We start from the raw sequence: 20,734 nt of genomic DNA, 5'->3' as shown, positions 1-20,734 counted from the left end.
TAATGATAGCGCAAACTTATTTGTGGCACTACCGTTTGGGTCATATCGGTGTAAAGCACATGGAGAAACTCCATAAAGATGGATTTTTGGAATCACTTGGTTATGAATCATTTGATGCTTGTGAACCGTGCCTTTTGGGCAAGATGACTAAAACTCCGTTCTCCGAAACAATGGAACGAGCTACTGACTTATTGGAAATAATACGTACCGATGTATGTGATCCAATGAGTATTGATGCTTGTGGCGAGTATCGTTATTTTCTGACCTTCACAGATGATTTGAGCAGATATGGGTATATCTACTTAATGAAACACAAGTCTAAAACATTTGAAAAGTTCAAAGAATTTCAGAGTGAAGTGGAGAATCATCGTAACAAGAAAATAAAGTTTCTACGATCTGATCATGGAGGAGAATATTTGAGTTACGAGTTTGGCCTTCATATAAAACAATGTGGAATAGTTTCACAGCTCACACCACCAGGAACACCACAGCATTATGGTGTGTCTGAACGTCATAACCACACTTTATTGGATATGGTGCGATCTATGATGTATCTTACCGATTTACCACTATCATTTTGGGGTTATGCATTAGAGACAGCTACATCACTTTAAATAGGGCACCATCAAAATCCGTTGAGACGACGCCTTATGAATTGTGGTTTGGCAAGAAACCAAAGTTGTCATTTCTTAAAATTTGGGGCTGCGATTCTTATGTGAAAAAGTTTCAACCTGATAAGCTCGAACCCAAATCGGCGAAGTGCGTCTTCATAGAATACCCAAAGGAAACTGTTGAGTACACCTTCTATCACAGATCCGAAGGCAAGATATTCGTTGTTAAGATGGATCCTTTCTAGAGAAGGAGCTTCTCTCGAAATAAGTGACTGGGAGGAAAGTAGAGCTTGATAAGGTAATTGTACCTTCTCTCGTATTGGAAAATAGTTCATCACAGAAATCAGTTCTAGTGATTGCTACACGAATTAGTGAGGAAGCTAATGATGATGATCATGAAACTTCAGATCAAGTTACTACAGAACCTTGTAGGTCTTACAGAGTACGGTCCACACCAGTGTGGTACGGCAATCCTATTCTGGAAGTCATGTTACTAGACCATGATAAACCTACGAACTATGAGGAAGCGATGATGAGCCTAGATTCTGCGAAATGGCTTGAGGCCATGAAATCTGAGATGGGATCCATGTATGAGAACAAAGTGTGGACTTTTGTGGAGTTACCCGATGATCGGCAAGCCATATTGTATAAATGGATCTTCAAGAGGAAGACAAACGCTGATAGTAGTGTTACTATCTAAAAAGCTCAACTTGTCGCAAAAAGTTTTTTCAACAAGTTCAAGGTGTTGAATACGATGAGATTTTCTCACTCGTATCGATGCTTAAGTCTGTCCGAATCATGTTAGCAATTGCCACATTTTATGAAATATGGCAAATGGATGTCAAAAACTGCATTCGTTAATGGATTTATTAAGAAGAGTTATATATGATGCAAACAAAAGGTTTTGTCAATCCTAAAGGTGCTAACAAAATTTGCAAGCTCCAGCGATCCATCTATGGACTGGTGCAAGCATCTCGGAGTTGGAATATATGCTTTGATGAGTTGATCAAAGCATATGGTATTATACAGACTTTTGGATAGAGACATGTATTTACAAGAAAGTGAGTGGGAGCTCTGTAGCATTTCTAAAACTATATGTAGATGACATATTGTTGATTGGAAATGATATAGAAATTCTGGATATCATAAAAGGATACTTGAATGAGAGATTTTTTCAAAGAAAGACCTCGGTAAAGCTGCTTACACATTGAGCATCAAGATCTATAGAGATAGATCAAGACGCTTGATAAGATTTTGAAGTAATTCAAAATGGAACAGTCAAAGAAGGAGTTCTTCCCTGTGTTGCAAGGTGTGAAGTTGAATAAGACTCAAAACCCGATTATGGCAAAAAATAGAAAGAGAATGAAAAGTCATTCCCTATGCCTCAGTCATAGGTTCTATAAAGTATGCTATGTTGTGTACCAGACCTATTGTATACCTTGCTCTGAGTTGGCCAAGGGATTACAATTATGATCTAGGAGTAGATCACTGGACAGCGGTCAAGAGTATCCTTAGTGAGGACTAAGGAGATGTTTCTCGATTATGGAGGTGATAAAAGAGTTCGTCGTAAAGAGTTACATCGGTGCAAGCTTTTACACTGATCCAGATGACTCTAAGTCTCAATCTGGATACATATTGAAAGTGGGAGCAATTAGCTAGAGTAGCTCCGTCGAGAGCATTGTAGACATAGAATGTTTGCAAAATACATACGGCTCTGAATGTGACAGACCCGTTGACTAAACTTCTCTCATGAGCAAAACATGATCATACCTTAGTACTCTTTGGGTGTTAATCACATAGCAATGTGAACTAGATTATTGACTCTAGTAAACCCTTTGGGTGTTGGTCACATGACGATGTGAACTATGGGTGTTTATCATATACAGATATGAATATTGGTGTTAAATCACATAATCATGTGAACTAGATTACTGACTCTAGTGCAAGTAGGAGACTGAAGGAAATATGCCCTAGAGGCAATAATAAAGTTATTATTTATTTCCTTATTTCATGATAAATGTTTATTATTCATGCTAGAATTGTATTAACCGGAAACTTGATACATGTGTGAATACATAGACAAACAAAGTGTCACTAGTATGCCTCTACTTGACTAGCTCGTTGAATCAAAGATGGTTAAGTTTCCTAGCCATAGACATGAGTTGTCATTTGATTAACGCGATCACATCATTAGGAGAATGATCTGATTGACCTGACCCATTCCATTAGCTTAGCACTTGATCATTTAGTATGTTGCTATTGCTTTCTTCATGACTTATACATGTTCCTATGACTATGAGATTATGCAACTCCCGTTTACCGAAGGAACACTTTGTGTGCTACCAAACGTCACAACATAACTGGGTGATTAGAAAGGTGCTCTACAGGTGTCTCCGAAGGTGCTTATTGAGTTGGCATATTTCGAGATTAGGATTTGTCACTCCGATTGTCGGAGAGGTATCTCTGGGCCCTCTCGGTAATGCACATCACTATAAGCCTTGCAAGCAATGTGACTAATGAGTTAGTTATGGGATGATGCATTACATAACAAGGAAAGAGACTTGCCGGTAATGAGATTGAACTAGGTATTGAGATACCGACGATCGAATCTCGGGCAAGTAACATACCGATGACAAAGGGAACAACGTATATTGTTATGCGGTTTAACCAATAAAGATCTTCGTAGAATGTGTGGGAGCCAATATGAGCATCCAGGTTATGCTATTGGTTATTGACCGGAGACGTGTCTCGGTCATGTCTACATAGTTCTCGAACCCGTAGGATTCGCACGCTTAAAGTTCGATGACGGTTATATTATGAGTTTATGTGTTTTGATGTACCGAAGGTAGTTCGGAGTCCCGGATATTATCACAGACATGACGAGGAGTCTCTAAATGGTCGAGACATAAAGATCAATATATTAGACGACTATATTCGGACACCGGAAGTGTTCCGGGCAGTTTCGGAGAAAACCGGAGTGTCGGAGGGGTTACCGGAACCCCCCGGGGGAGTATTGGGCCTTAGTGGGCTTTAGGGGAGAGAGAGGGCAGCAGCCCAGGAGGTGGTGCGCCCCCTCCCAGGAGGGGTCCGAATTGGACTAGGGGAGGGGGGCGCACCCCCCTTTCCTTCTCCTCTTTCCCTTTCTTTCCTTCCCCCTTTCCTCTTCCTAGTTGGACTAGGAAAGGGGAGTCCTACTCCTACTAGGAGGAGGACCCCCCCCCCCTCCTTGGCGCGCCCCAAGGGCCAGCTGGCCTCCCCCCTTGCTCCTTTATATACGAGGGCAGAGGGGTGAGGGAGTCCTGGATTAGGGGGTATCCGGACAGCCGGACTGTGTACAACGTCCGGACTATTGAAGTATGAAGATACAAGACTCAAGACTTCGGCTCGTGTCCGGATGGGACTCTCCTTGGCGTGGAAGGCAAGCTTGGCGATCCGTATATTGTGTTTCCTTCCTTTTAGCCGACTCCATGTAAACCCTAGCCCTCTCCGATGTCTATATAAACCGGAGAGGTTGGTCCTTAGAAGGCCGATCACAACTACAATCATACCATCAAAGGCTAGCTCTTAGGGTTTAGCCTCTACGATCTCGTGGTATATCAACTCTTGTACTACCCATATCTTCAATATTAATCAAGCAGGAAGTAGGGTTTTACCTCCATCGAGAGGGCCCGAACCTGGGTAAACATCTGTGTCCCTAGCTTCCTGTTACCATCAGCCTTGACGCACAGATCGGGACCCCCTACCCGAGATCCGCCGATTTCGATACCGACATTGGTGCTTTCATTGAGAGTTCCTCTGTGTCATCGCCACAAGGCTCGATGGCTCATCTCGTCATCAAGGACGACATTACCTCAGAGGGAGCTCTGGTTGTAGGCCAAACTCTCCGAGTCGGCGGCTTTATTATGGCCGCCCCATCGGCGGTAGCGCCGACGATGGCCTCTCGGGTCGTCAATCATAACCTTCGCGTTAGTTCGGAACTCGCCGAACAGATAGATCCAATGGAGTTCTCCTCCCTCAATGAGCTCTTGGATCGCATTGCCGCTCTTGGAGTCGCTACAGACTACGGCCGGATCGGGCTTAAACCCGACCAAAGGGACATCAGATCCCCGCCGGCCACCCATGAGATGGCGGTAGTGGAGGAACCTCACACGGACCGTCCCTCGACTTTGAGGACGACTTATGTCCGGATCGCCGAACTCCTCAAGCCGAAGACCTGCTCAGAAGAAGACATGACCCAGGTCCCGGACTTAGAATCGGGCATTAGGCCAAATAAATTTGGCGACACCCCAGATCCCGAGATGTCAGGCTCGGAGCTCCCCACGCCCCTGGGTGTTAGATCGGATCAGAATCCGGATTCAGCTAACAGCACCTACCAAGGCTTAAACCGCATCTCCCTCATCCGGCTAGAGCCCCAGGAAACTGTACATCGCTACTGGGCCAGATTCCTCCTTGCACTTAACAAGGTCAAGGACTGCCACGAGGAGAGTATAGTCTTACTCTTCTGCAAGAACTGCACGGACAAGGGACTCCTTAATGCTATAAGCCGCCCTGACATAGTATGCTTCACAGATTTGGCAATCATAGTACAGAAGTACTGTGCGATGGAAAGCGCGTAGAAAACCCAAACAGAATTTTGGAACAGTACGACTCTCACTAAGACCTTTGTCCGAACTAAACGGGCGAACTCTCGTAAGCCGGCTGATCCTGTCCCCAAGAGAGCAAAGCACACCCCAGGGCGGGGAACCATATTGGAAGAATGGCTCAATGGACCATGTAAACTCCACAGCACTACGGACACGACACAAACTCATAGCCTTAGAGCATGTTGGATACTCCGGCAGGTTGCGAAAAGCGGCGAGGATCTTCTTGCCGTCCATAAGGCAGAGCAACATCCCGCCAACAAACACAATGCAGTACTGACTGTCTTCGAGACTTTCGCCTCAAATAACAGGCGCAAGCGAGCTCATCGAAGCTCCGCTGAAATTTGCCATGTGGCAAGGATAAACCCCTGGAACGACACTGCTATAACTTTCAATGCCAGTGATGAACCTTGATTCCAGACTGTCCGGGCACCGGCCGCTCTGGTCCTTAGCCCAATCGTGGACGGCTTTCGGCTCACTAAAGTACTCATGGACGGCGGAAGCGGATTAAACTTGATCTATGAGGAAACGCTCAACAAGATGGAAATTGATAAAGGCCGCATTGAGCAAAGCGGCACCACCTTCAGGGGAATTATCCCTACTCGGGAAGCGCGGTGTGCGGGAAAAATCACACTCGATGTGGTATTCGCCACCCCGGAGAATAATAGGTCCGAAGAAATCACATTCCAAGTGGCTCCCTTTAGCAGCGGATACCACGCCCTTCTAGGGCGGGACGCGTTTACAAGCTTTCAAGCTGTACCCCATTACGGGTACATGAAGCTTAAAATGCCCGGACCCAACAGAATCATCACTCTAGCCAGTGATCCAGACATTGCACTTCGCGCCGAAAACAAAACCGTGGCACTGGCCCTGGAAGCATTATCCGAAGCCCTAGCAGTCAAAGAATTAACAACGCTATGGACCACCGTGGACAGGGACGATGTGATACTCGACAAGCGACCCAAGTCCACCTCATTTAAACCCGCAGACGAAATAGTCAAATTCCAAGTCCATCCAACAGACCCCATGAAGACAGCTTCCATCGGGACACAGTTGAGCCCCGCAATAGACGCCGCACTACAAGACTTTTTACGCGAGAATTGGGATATTTTCGCCTGGCACCCATCGGACATGCCGGGCATCCCGCGTGGATTGGCCAAGCATAGCCTCAACATACTAAAGGGATAAAAACCTGTCAAACAGAGCCTGAGGCGATTCTTAGAGCCCAAATGACAGGCAATGGGGGAAGAGCTAGCCAAGCTACTCGAGGCCGGATTCATCAGAGATATTAAACATCCGGATTGGCTGGCAAATATGGTGATGGTGCCAAAGAAGGACAAATCCTGGCGCCTATGTGATCCGAACACACCCCCAGATTCCGAACCATCAGACACAATCGGAGGCTCTGCCACCGAAATAACATCTTTGGCCCAGGAAATCATGGTCGTAATCGCCCCATGGACTGAGCCTTTCTTGGCCTACCTAAATAGGCAGGAGCTCCCCAAAGACCAAAATGAAGCACGCTGCATAGTCTGGTGTTCTAAAGCTTACAAAGTCCACGAAGGGGAACTCTATAAGAAAAGCGCGACCGGAGTGCTCCAAAGGTGCATCTCCAAAGAGGAAGGGCGGCAACTCTTGGTTGAAATCCATGCCGGACTGGGCGGACACCACGCCGCAGCTCGAGCGCTAGTCAGCAAGGCCTTCTGTACAGGCTTCTATTGGCCGACGGGCCGAGCAGACGCACAGGACCTTGTCCAACATTGCGTCGGCTGCCAGCTCTTCGCCAATCAGAGTCATATGCCCCCTACCGCTCTCCAAACAATCCCCATGTAACACCCACGATGTGGCTATATCTCCCACGTGTCGAAGCACGACTTAGAGGCATAACCGCATTGTGGTTTTATCGCAAGAAGGGTCATCTTCACACAATCCCATGTAATGAACAAGAATGGGATAAAGAGTTGGCTTACAATCGCCACTTCACACAATGAACATATAATAAATCATACATCATTCAGAGTACACACATATAGTCCGACGGACGAAGCCAAAAGAAAAGAAGATAACCCAACTGCTAGATCCCCGATCGTCCCAACTGGGCTCCACTACTGATCATCATGAAACGAAACATAGCAACAACTAAGATCTTCCTTGAGCTCCCATCTGAGCTCGGTTGCATCGCCTGCACTGGTATCATCGGCACCTGCAACTGTTGTGATAGTATCTGGTGAGTCACGAGGACTCAGCAATCTCAAAACCCGCGAGATCAAGACTATTTAAGCTTATGGGAAAGGAAAGGGGGTAAAGTGGTGAGGTTGCAGCAGCGACTAAGCATATATGGTGGCTAACATACGCAAATAAGAGCGAGAAGAGAGCAAATGGAACGGTCGTGAAGCTAGCAATGATCAAGAAGTGATCCTGAACTCCTACTTACGTCAAACATAACACAAACCGTGTTCACTTCCCGGACTCCGCCGAGAAGAGACCATCACGGCTACACACGCTGTTGATGCGTTTTAATTCGTATCTGGTGTCAAGTTATCTACAACCGGACATTAACAAATTCCCATCTGCCTATAACCGCAGGCACGGCTTTCGAAAGATTATACCCTGCAGGGGTGTCCCAACTTAGCCCATGACAAGCTCTCGCGATCAACGAAGGAATAGACCTTCTCCAAGGAAGACCCGATCAGACTCGGAATCCCGGTTTACAAGACATTTCGACAATGGTAAAACAAGACCAGCAAAGCCTCCCGCTGTGCCGACAAATCCCGATAGGAGCTGCACATATCTCGTTCTCAGGGCACACCGGATTGTCGAAACTTCCGGTAGGCCAGCCCAGAGTTGCCCCTGGTGGCCACCGGCGGTTGACAGGTTGGACCAACACTCACGACGAGCACTGGCCCGGGGGGGGGGGGGGGGGTAAAATAAAGATGACCCTTGAGTCTGCAGAACCCAAGGGAAAAAGGCTTAGGTAGGCAAATGGGAAAACCAAGGTTGGACCTTGCTGGAGGAGTTTTATTCAAAGCGAACTGTCAAGGGGGTCCCATAAATCACCCAACCGCGTAAGGAACGCAAAATCCGGGAACATAACACCGGTATGACGGAAACTAGGGCGGCAAGAGTGGAACAAAACACCAGGCATAAGGCCGAGTCTTCCACCCTTTACCAAGTATATAGATGCATTAATAATATAAGAGATATTGTGATATCCCAATCATAATCCTGTCCATCATGGAGCAATCTTCAACTTCACCTACAACTAACAATGCTATAAGAGGGGCTGAGCAAAGCGGTAACATAGCCAAGCAATGGTTTGCTAGGAAGGATGAAAAGGTTAGAGGCTGACATGGCAATATGGGAGGCATGGTAAACAAGTGATAGGTAGCGCAGCATAGCGATAGAACGGAGCAACTAGCAAGCAAAGATAGAAGTGATATCAAGGGTAATGGTCATCTTGCCTGAGATCTCGCAAGGAAGAAGAACGAGTCCATGAAGAAGACAAACAGACGTAGTCGAACGAATCCTCACAACTCTGGAACGAAACCGAAGCTAACAAGGGAAGCAAACCGGAAAGAAGCAAGCAACATGGTAAACACACAAGAATAAACATGGCATGATGCACAATCAAGTATGATGCATGTCCGATTTAAATGAGGCATGGCATGGTAAAATGCAACAAAGAATACTACAAATTAAGTGGAGCTCAATATGCAACGGCTTGCATATTGACGAAACACAATATTAAATGTTGTTAAACATGGCAAGAGGGGAAGTATAATTAAACTAACTATTTAGGCAAGTTTAAATGAGGCCGGAAACAAGAAACAACAATTCCGGAAAATCCCCATATCATTTAGCAATTAAAGCAAACAACAATTTTAAGCATTTTAATTGTTGTTATCATGATGCGGATGACATAAACAAGTTTTATGCAATTTTTATGAAAATGTTGACATGAGCATGTTATGAAGCATTTGTCACCATGGCGGAAGGAAAAAGGGTGCCACGGCGGCGAAACGAAAAATGGTGCCACGGCAACATATCCGAAAATGATGCCACGGCAACATATCCGAAAATGATGCCACGGCAACATATCGGTTCCGGTAGCTCACGGAGATATCGGTGCAAAAGTAAGTGAGCGTGAGCGAGTCATGCAAGATGGTGGGGTGATCCCGGCTTTCGGGTTCCCACGGGACAGTGGCATGGCAAACGAGTGACAATTCGGACACGGTGCAAACATATGGTGCATCTCATACAACACATGCATTCGTTCACGGGCGGTCGCCTCGGGGTTTATACCTTCGAAGCGTGCATTCGGGGCGGAACGAGTTCGGAGCGGTTCGGGTTCGACGAAGGAAGTAGTCGTTCACGGGTCGTCGTGGAAGTAGTTGTACATGGCGTCGGTAGAGGAAGTAGTCGTACACGGCGGCGGCGGTAGTGGAAGTAGACATTCACGGGATCTCGGCGGGTCGTCGTGTAGCCGTACATGTTCGAAGCGGAACTTGGCAAATCCATGTAGTAGGCGTTCCGGTCCTGTAGTCGTTCGAGCGTTCGTGTGGTCTTGCCGGTGGGGTACTTGGCGCTTGTGGTCCAACTCTGAGGTCATACCCGTGTAGTCGAACTTGACGAGAACAGGTCTCGCTGGGGACTTGGCGCATCCATCAGGAACTTGGTGGTGGTCTCCTCGGGTCAACAGTGATGTGCAAGGGCTAGAATGCCCGGGCCTTGGGCTGCTCAAGGCCATGGAGATGACAGGCAGCAGGAGGCTGCTAGTGGAGGCAGAGCCACGACGAGGAGGTCCTACTCCGGCAGCTGCAAGTGGTGGACGGACGCAGGCAGCGGCAAGGCTCGGGCGTGAGGGAGAAGGAGCCGGCGCGAGGTGGGTGATGGAGGAGAGCATCTCACGCGCAGGGAAGGAGGTCGAGGCTAGGCTGGAATCTCTCTCTCCCTCACACACATGATAGAAGAGAGAAAAAAAATAAAGAAAGAAAAGGAAAGAAAGAAAAAGGTTAGAGAAGGGACTTGGGCATGGGGATTATTTCCACGGACTCGTAAAAATGTGCACGGTCCATGAAAAATAGGAGTGGCAAGATTGCAGGAATTAAATTCAAAGTCATTTGAATTTAATTCAAAAGGTTTGAGCAAGGACTAGGAATTAGAGGTTTCCAAAAATGTTGGGATTTTTGGTGGAGCTCCGGAAGATGATGAAAGAATAATGGCAAAGTTGGAGATCAAGAATTAAGACAACAAAGGCATTAGGATATTTTGTAAGTGTGTTTGCGGTAAATCCAAATAATTGGAATATTTACTATAGCTCTCTAAATATCGAGAGGATATGTTTTAAAGAGAATCACCATGTGAATTCCCTCGATTTAAATGGATCAAAGATCCATGCCATTTATTTAGTTGAGTTGAGATGCAAAGGTTAATGACATGATGCAATGCACATGATGCAGAGATGAATGCACGAACCAAACAAAATCACACAATGAATCTCGGTAACCCTGGAAGGCATCTAAAGCTCCGGTCTTGGGGCGTTACAACACTCCACCACTACAAGAGGATCTCGTCCCGAGATCTAGAATGGCACCGGAGAGAAACGGAGAGGAAGAGAAGAGGTAAAACTAAGTTGCTTCTTTAACGAACGAGTGAAACCACGAACCTTGAGAGGTTGAAAAGTTGAAAGAAAGAATACAAAGGAGATGAACGAGATTGCAAACAATCTGTTAGAAAAGAGGAACAAGGAACATTACAGGAACTTGAGGGTTGCAAAGACATGAATCAAGAGTTTAATGGACAAGATAAAATTCAAAACCACTCCGGTTAAAATGAGATGAGAGAGGAAGAATTCGGGCAGCACTCCGGTTGAACATGGAAGGAATAGAACATGAACTTGAGAAGATGGGATAATACCTGATGAAATCAACAACATACTGCCTCCGGAACGAAAGAATAGAAGCTAGATTGTTGGGATAAACGGACGGAGAAGAAAATGACAACTTTTGCCACAAATGAACTTGAAAGCATCCTTGCAAAGTAGGATTTAACGGAGTTGTTGGAAAATCAACAACGAAAAGCACAAGCTTGTTGTGGGCTTATGGAAAACATCTCAAAATTATGAGGTGACAACTGGCCACTAACGGAAACAATTGCTTGCTTGAGATCAACGAAGAGATGAAAACTGCTTTCGCTGAGAGGATAGGAGAAAACTTGGATCATTGATAAGCACCACAATACAACATTCCTTAGGGAAGGCTTTAGGTGAAATCTATACCAAGATAACTCCAACGAAGAGATTGATGGATTTAAAATACCTCGTTCTTGACAACATATGAATCATGAAACATGAAGGAAATTGTCAAGAGTGACATAACACCACCTCAAAAGATAAGGTAGGAAGAATTGCACTTCGAAATGCACGATAAAGAATGCTTGAACTCCTCACAAAAAAAACATGTGTTGAGCACCATGTTTATTTTAGAGTGTAGCTTGGCGGATCTTAACTTCGAGAGAAATCTTGAAGAACAATTGAAGGATGAAAGTAATCCTTGATGAGCCACCATGGAGAGCCTCCATGAAGAACTCCGGTAAAAGAAAAGATGAAGCATCTTGAACCGAGAAACATGACATGATGAACAATCTCTGGAAGAAGGAATTAATCACTTGGATGAAACAAGAATAAGAATTATGTTATGCGTATTCTTCATCAATTTAAATTGATGAAAAGCAATGGATTTGGCATACTACTTATTCTCGTAGAAAGGATTAAGAGAGATATAGCGCAAAGCTTCAGAAGGTATTGATGGAACCACCAGTGGGATTTGGAAACAACGAATATTTGATATGATAACGAAGGAAGTGTAATCTTGAACGAACCACCGTAAGAATTGAAAATGAAAGTAACAAAGGCACAAATCACCGGGAAGAATTGGAAAACGAATGAAGATACTTGAGAAATTTAGATACATGAGAACGAAGGGGTCATGAACTAATTAGAGGATATTTGGACGATGCACCAGTAAGAATTTGAGAACGAGAGCTGAAAGCTGAGAATGAATAATTCTGAGACGATTGGCTCCGGAGAATGAAACTAAAAAGACTCCTGAATTGCTCTGGATGGGTGAAAAGAATTCTTACAATCGAAAACAATTATGAGGATGGCATGAAGCTAGAACCACGAATCTCTGGAAGAACGGGTAAGGATTTAAGAGGAACTCTTCTTCGGTCTTCAAAATCTGGGAATGACGATGAGAACCACCACCATGAATGGTTGAGACACTCCAGAATGAAAATTATATAGGTTGAGCCAACGACGAAAGAATTTGAAAGATCTTGGAGAAGGACATATGACTAATGGTAATTCATTCTTACATCAAACTTGGAAATGAATTTGGGAATGTCTCCGGGAAAATTAGGAGAGTCAGGTAAGATCCTGGGAAAAGACCTGTGGGTTAGGGCCCACTAAAAAGATACACCGTTGAACGATTGATTGAAAAGGGGGGATTGCACCGGTTGAATTAAATGACTAGAATGAGATAACAACCTCAAAATAACTTGAATGGATTGAGAATGGAAACACAAATTTTCCGAGATATCTTGAGCACTCCGAATAAGAATAGAGATAGGTGAACAATTATGAGAGGCACCGGCATGGGATAGCATTTGAATGAGGATAAGGATATGATCAACACCGAAAGCTTGAGGTAAATCCACCGAAAAAGAATACGAGAATGAAGAATAATAAACTTGAAGCTCCGTTAGTATCTTCTTGAGAATCAACGGATAAGAACATTGATTGAAAAGGGTGAAGTGACTTCACATGAATAAATGGATACTTGATTAAAATATATAAGAGTCCTTGAAGAAAAAGGGTGGGAGGGTGGGAAAACAAAGACAACTTGATACGGATGAAACACACACCGTTGAGAAAACTTAGAATTGATCTTGTGAATGTTGAAATGATCGGATCCACTTGAAGAGAAGCACGCCGGTTGGAAAAGAATTAACATGACGACCTCGATGATCAAGAAGGATTAGCACTCCCATAGAAATATGAGAACACCATTTAGGGAAAGTATGGATTCAACACTTGACTTCGAAGCAACTCGAATACCACAAATAAAACAAAACAAAGGATTTGGCTTGCAGAATAAGCCAGAACAAACATATGACAGAGATTCCGTCCGAAGTTTTCATGGTGGGGCCCACACGGGCTCGAGTGTACAGCCCCATCATGTACAAGGCAGTGCACATGACATACGAAGTGTCCCCGAACCAGCATAGCCAAGGGTTCTTTAAGACACAACGAGACCACTGTAAAAACGACCGTGGAAAGGCGGACCACTAGATGTCAAACCCCAATCTGATATCATGCATCTGTCGAAAAGATATTCTAGGAGCTACTTGAATTCCCACCTATAAAACTCCCGAAACTTTCTGGTTATGCAATCTGGTGTTGGGGATACAGGGGAAGCAATATATATCTCACCCAAAACTAACAATCCCTACATCCAAGTTGTATCCATCCGTCAACACATAACCAAGAAAACTCCGGAAATTGTGTACCTCAACCTTCGAAAAGCATCCGTTATACGAGTTATGGCAATACTCTCGAGCTCGCCCCAGTACGGGGTTATCGAGGTTATCTCACCAACAACTACATAAAAGAGATTTTTGATGTCGGCAAAACTCAGGTATTCCAGAACTGCAACAATAAAATTGTGACGACAACACCTCGGAGCTCAACTCCCCGGGTCAAAGCCACATAATAGACAGGAGGCACCAAGAACAATGTTCTCGTCACAAAACCATCGGAACGATTCCAAGATACCCGCGTGACCCTAAAAATTTTTAGTGAAATTTGAGGAGAGGAAAGTCAAAACATCTACGTCAGGAGACCTCACCAGAGCGACGAAGGAACTAAGGAGTAAAAAGCATCCTACTCTCTGATATATATAATCCTAAGACTCAAAACATTTTTGTTCTAGACTCAACAACGCCAGCAAACAATCAAGTAGGGGGCTCCTAAGTCGGGGATGGCTCTGATTACCAACTTGTAACACCCACGATGCGGCTATATCTCCCACGTGTCGAGGCACGACTTAGAGGCATAACCGCATTGTGGTTTTATCGCAAGAAGGGTCATCTTCACACAATCCCATGTAATGAACAAGAATGGGATAAAGAGTTGGCTTACAATCGCCACTTCACACAATGAACATATAATAAATCATACATCATTCAGAGTACACACATATAGTCCGACGGACGAAGCCAAAAGAAAAGAAGATAACCCAACTGCTAGATCCCCGATCGTCCCAACTGGGCTCCACTACTCATCATCATGAAACGAAACATAGCAACAACTAAGATCTTCCTTGAGCTCCCATCTGAGCTCGGTTGCATCGCCTGCACTGGTATCATCGGCACCTGCAACTGTTGTGATAGTATCTGGTGAGTCACGAGGACTCGGCAATCTCAAAACCCGCGAGATCAAGACTATTTAAGCTTATGGGAAAGGAAAGGGGGTAAAGTGGTGAGGTTGCAGCAGCGACTAAGCATATATGGTGGCTAACATACGCAAATAAGAGCGAGAAGAGAGCAAATGGAATGGTCGTGAAGCTAGCAATGATCAAGAAGTGATCCTGAACTCCTACTTACGTCAAACATAACACAAACCGTGTTCACTTCCCGGACTCCGCCGAGAAGAGACCATCACGGCTACACACGCTGTTGATGCGTTTTAATTCGTATCTGGTGTCAAGTTATCTACAACCGAACATTAACAAATTCCCATCTGCCGATAACCGCAGGCACGGCTTTCGAAAGATTATACCCTGCAGGGGTGTCCCAACTTAGCCCATGACAAGCTCTCGCGATCAACGAAGGAATAGACCTTCTCCAAGGAAGACCCGATCAGACTCGGAATCCTGGTTTACAAGACATTTCGACAATGGTAAAACAATACCAGCAAAGCCTCCCGCTGTGCCGACAAATCCCGATAGGAGCTGCACATATCTCGTTCTCAGGGCACACCGGATTGTCGAAACTTCCGGTAGGCCAGCCCAGAGTTGCCCCTGGTGGCCACCGGCGGTTGACAGGTTGGACCAACACTCACGACGAGCACTGGCCCGGGGGGGGGGGGGGGTAAAATAAAGATGACCCTTGAGTCTGCAGAACCCAAGGGAAAAAGGCTTAGGTAGGCAAATGGTAAAACCAAGGTTGGACCTTGCTGGAGGAGTTTTATTCAAAGCGAACTGTCAAGGGGGTCCCATAAATCACCCAACCGCGTAAGGAACGCAAAATCCGGGAACATAACACCGGTATGACGGAAACTAGGGCGGCAAGAGTGGAACAAAACACCAGGCATAAGGCCGAGTCTTCCACCCTTTACCAAGTATATAGATGCATTAATAATATAAGAGATATTGTGATATCCCAATCATAATCCTGTCCATCATGGAGCAATCTTCAACTTCACCTACAACTAACAATGCTATAAGAGGGGCTGAGCAAAGCGGTAACATAGCCAAGCAATGGTTTGCTAGGAAGGATGAAAAGGTTAGAGGCTGACATGGCAATATGGGAGGCATGGTAAACAAGTGATAGGTAGCGCAGCATAGCGATAGAACGGAGCAACTAGCAAGCAAAGATAGAAGTGATATCAAGGGTAATGGTCATCTTGCCTGAGATCTCGCAAGGAAGAAGAACGAGTCCATGAAGAAGACAAACAGACGTAGTCGAACGAATCCTCACAACTCTGGAACAAAACCGAAGCTAACAAGGGAAGCAAACCGGAAAGAAGCAAGCAACATGGTAAACACACAAGAATAAACATGGCATGATGCATAATCAAGTATGATGCATGTCCGATTTAAATGAGGCATGGCATGGTAAAATGCAACAAAGGATACTACAAATTAAGTGGAGCTCAATATGCAACGGCTTGCATATTGACGAAACACCACATTCAAGTTATTTAGTTCTCTCTCGGTTATGTACCCAACAATATTAAATGTTGTTAAACATGGCAAGAGGGGAAGTATAATTAAACTAACTATTTAGGCAAGTTTAAATGAGGCCGGAAACAAGAAACAACAATTCCGGAAAATCCCCATATCATTTAGCAATTAAAGCAAACAACAATTTTAAGCATTTTAATTGTTGTTATCATGATGCGGATGACATAAACAAGTTTTATGCAATTTTTATGAAAATGTTGACATGAGCATGTTATGAAGCATTTGTCACCATGGCGGAAGGAAAAAGGGTGCCACGGCGGCGAAACGAAAAATGGTGCCACGGCAACATATCCAAAAATGATGCCACGGCAACATATCCGAAAATGATGCCACGGGAACATATCGGTTCCGGTAGCTCACGGAGATATCGGTGCAAAAGTAAGTGAGCGTGAGCGAGTCATGCAAGATGGTGGGGTGATCCCGGCTTTCGGGTTCCCACGGGACAGTGTCATGGCAAACGAGTGACAATTCGGACACGGTGCAAACATATGGTGCATCTCATACAACACATGCATTCGTTCACGGGCGGTCGCCTCGGGGTTTATACCTTCGAAGCGTGCATTCGGGGCGGAACGAGTTTGGAGCGTTTCGGGTTCGACGAAGGAAGTAGTCGTTCACGGGTCGTCGTGGAAGTAGTTGTACATGGTGTCGGTAGAAGAAGTAGTCGTACACGGCGGCGGCGGTAGTGGAAGTAGACGTTCACGGGATCTCGGCGGGTCGTCGTGTAGCCGTACATGTTCGAAGCGGAACTTGGCATATCCATGTAGTAGGCGTTCCGGTCCTGTAGTTGTTCGAGCGTCCGTGTGGTCTTGCCGGTGGGATACTTGGCGCTTGTGGTCCAACTCTGAGGTCATACCCGTGTAGTCGAACTTGACGAGAACAGGTCTCGCTGGGGACTTGGCGCATCCATCAGGAACTTGGTGGTGGTCTCCTCGGGTCAACAGTGATGTGCAAGGGCTAGAATGCCCGGGCCTTGGGCTGCTCAAGGCCATGGAGATGACAGGCAGCAGGAGGCTGCTAGTGGAGGCAGAGCCACGACGAGGAGGTCCTACTCCGGCAGCTGCAAGTGGTGGACGGACGCAGGCAGCGGCAAGGCTCGGGCGTGAGGGAGAAGGAGCCGGCGCGAGGTGGGTGATGGAGGAGAGCATCTCACGCGCAGGGAAGGAGGTTGAGGCTAGGCTGGAATCTCTCTCTCCCTCACACACATGACAGAAGAGAGAGAAAAAATAAAGAAAGAAAAGGAAAGAAAGAAAAAGGTTAGAGAAGGGACTTGGGCATGGGGATTATTTCCACGGACTCGTAAAAATGTGCACGGTCCATGAAAAATAGGAGTGGCAAGATTGCAGGAATTAAATTCAAAGTCATTTGAATTTAATTCAAAAGGTTTGAGCAAGGACTAGGAATTAGAGGTTTCCAAAAATGTTGGGATTTTTGGTGGAGCTCCGGAAGATGATGAAAGAATAATGGCAAAGTTGGAGATCAAGAATTAAGACAACAAAGGCATTAGGATATTTTGTAAGTGTGTTTGCGGTAAATCCAAATAATTGGAATATTTACTATAGCTCTCTAAATATCGAGAGGATATGTTTTAAAGAGAATCACCATGTGAATTCCCTCGATTTAAATGGATCAAAGATCCATGCCATTTATTTAGTTGAGTTGAGATGCAAAGGTTAATGACATGATGCAATGCACATGATGCAGAGATGAATGCACGAACCAAACAAAATCACACAATGAATCTCGGAAACCCTGGAAGGCATCTAAAGCTCCGGTCTTGGGGCATTACAACACTCCACCACTACAAGAGGATCTCGTCCCGAGATCTAGAATGGCACCGGAGAGAAACGGAGAGGAAGAGAAGAGGTAAAACTAAGTTGCTTCTTTAACGAACGAGTGAAACCACGAACCTTGAGAGGTTGAAAAGTTGAAAGAAAGAATACAAAGGAGATGAACGAGATTGCAAACAATCTGTTAGAAAAGAGGAACAAGGAACATTACAGGAACTTGAGGGTTGCAAAGACATGAATCAAGAGTTTAATGGACAAGATAAAATTCAAAACCACTCCGGTTAAAACGAGATGAGAGAGGAAGAATTCGGGCAGCACTCCGGTTGAACATGGAAGGAATAGAACATGAACTTGAGAAGATGGGATAATACCTGATGAAATCAACAACATACTGCCTCCGGAACGAAAGAATAGAAGCTAGATTGTTGGGATAAACGGACGGAGAAGAAAATGACAACTTTTGCCACAAATGAACTTGAAAGCATCCTTGCAAAGTAGGATTTAACGGAGTTGTTGGAAAATCAACAACGAAAAGCACAAGCTTGTTGTGGGCTTATGGAAAACATCTCAAAATTATGAGGTGACAACCGGCCACTAACGGAAACAATTGCTTGCTTGAGATCAACGAAGAGATGAAAACTGCTTTCGCTGAGAGGATAGGAGAAAACTTGGATCATTGATAAGCACCACAATACAACATTCCTTAGGGAAGGCTTTAGGTGAAATCTATACCAAGATAACTCCAACGAAGAGATTGATGGATTTAAAATACCTCGTTCTTGACAACATATGAATCATGAAACATGAAGGAAATTGTCAAGAGTGACATAACACCACCTCAAAAGATAAGGTAGGAAGAATTGCACTTCGAAATGCACGATAAAGAATGCTTGAACTCCTCACAAAAAAAACATGTGTTGAGCACCATGTTTATTTTAGAGTGTAGCTTGGAGGATCTTAACTTCGAGAGAAATCTTGAAGAACAATTGAAGGATGAAAGGAATCCTTGATGAGCCACCATGGAGAGCCTCCATGAAGAACTCCGGTAAAAGAAAAGATGAAGCATCTCGAACCGAGAAACGTGACATGATGAACAATCTCCGGAAGAAGGAATTAATCACTTGGATGAAACAAGAATAAGAATTATGTTATGCGTATTCTTCATCAATTTAAATTGATGACAAGCAATGGATTTGGCATACTACTTATTCTCGTAGAAAGGATTAAGAGAGATATAGCGCAAAACTTCAGAAGGTATTGATGGAACCACCAGTGGGATTTGGAAACAACGAATATTTGATATGATAACGAAGGAAGTGTAATCTTGAACGAACCACCGTAAGAATTGAAAATGAAAGTAACAAAGGCACAAATCACCGGGAAGAATTGGAAAACGAATGAAGATACTTGAGAAATTTAGATACATGAGAACGAAGGGGTCATGAACTGATTAGAGGATATTTGGACGATGCACCAGTAAGAATTTGAGAACGAGAGCTGAAAGCTGAGAATGAATAATTCTGAGATGATTGGCTCCGGAGAATGAAACTAAAAAGACTCCTCAATTGCTCTGGATGGGTGAAAAGAATTCTTACAATCGAAAACAATTATGAGGATGGCATGAAGCTAGAACCACAAATCTCTGGAAGAACGGGTAAGGATTTAAGAGGAACTCTTCTTCGGTCTTCAAAATCTGAGAATGATGATGAGAACCACCACCATGAATGGTTGAGACACTCCAGAATGAAAATTATATAGGTTGAGCCAACGACGAAAGAATTTGAAAGATCTTGGAGAAGGACATATGACTGATGATAATTCATTCTTACATCAAACTTGGAAATGAATTTGGGAATGGCTCCGGGAAAATTAGGATAGTCAGGTAAGATCCTGGGAAAAGACCTGTGGGTTAGGGCCCACTAAAAAGATACACCGTTGAACGATTGATTGAAAAGGGGGGATTGCACCGGTTGAATTAAATGACTAGAATGAGATAACAACCTCAAAATAACTTGAATGGATTGAGAATGGAAACACAAATTTTCCGAGATATCTTGAGCACTCCGAATAAGAATAGAGATAGGTGAACAATTATGAGAGGCACCGGCATGGGATAGCATTTGAATGAGGATAAGGATATGATCAACACCGAAAGCTTGAGGTAAAAATCCACCGAAAAAGAATACGAGAATGAAGAATAATAAACTTGAAGCTCCGTTAGTATCTTCTTGAGAATCAACGGATAAGAACATTGATTGAAAAGGGTGAAGTGACTTCACATGAATAAATGGATACTTGATTAAAATATATAAGAGTCCTTGAAGAAAAAGGGTGGGAGGGTGGGAAAACAAAGACAACTTGATACGGATGAAACACACACCGTTGAGAAAACTTAGAATTGATCTTGTGAATGTTGAAATGATCGGATCCACTTGAAGAGAAGCACGCCGGTTGGAAAAGAATTAACATGACGACCTCGATGATCAAGAAGGATTAGCACTCCCATAGAAATATGAGAACACCATTTAGGGAAAGTATGGATTCAACACTTGACTTCGAAGCAACTCGAATACCACAAATAAAACAAAACAAAGGATTTGGCTTGCAGAATAAGCCAGAACAAACATATGATAGAGATTCCGTCCGAAGTTTTCATGGTGGGGCCCACA

This window comes from Triticum aestivum, chromosome 6B (assembly GCF_018294505.1).
Source record: "Triticum aestivum cultivar Chinese Spring chromosome 6B, IWGSC CS RefSeq v2.1, whole genome shotgun sequence".
Lineage (NCBI taxonomy): Eukaryota > Viridiplantae > Streptophyta > Magnoliopsida > Poales > Poaceae > Triticum > Triticum aestivum.
The sequence above is the reverse complement of the archived record's forward strand: the minus strand, read 5'-3'. Positions refer to the sequence as shown.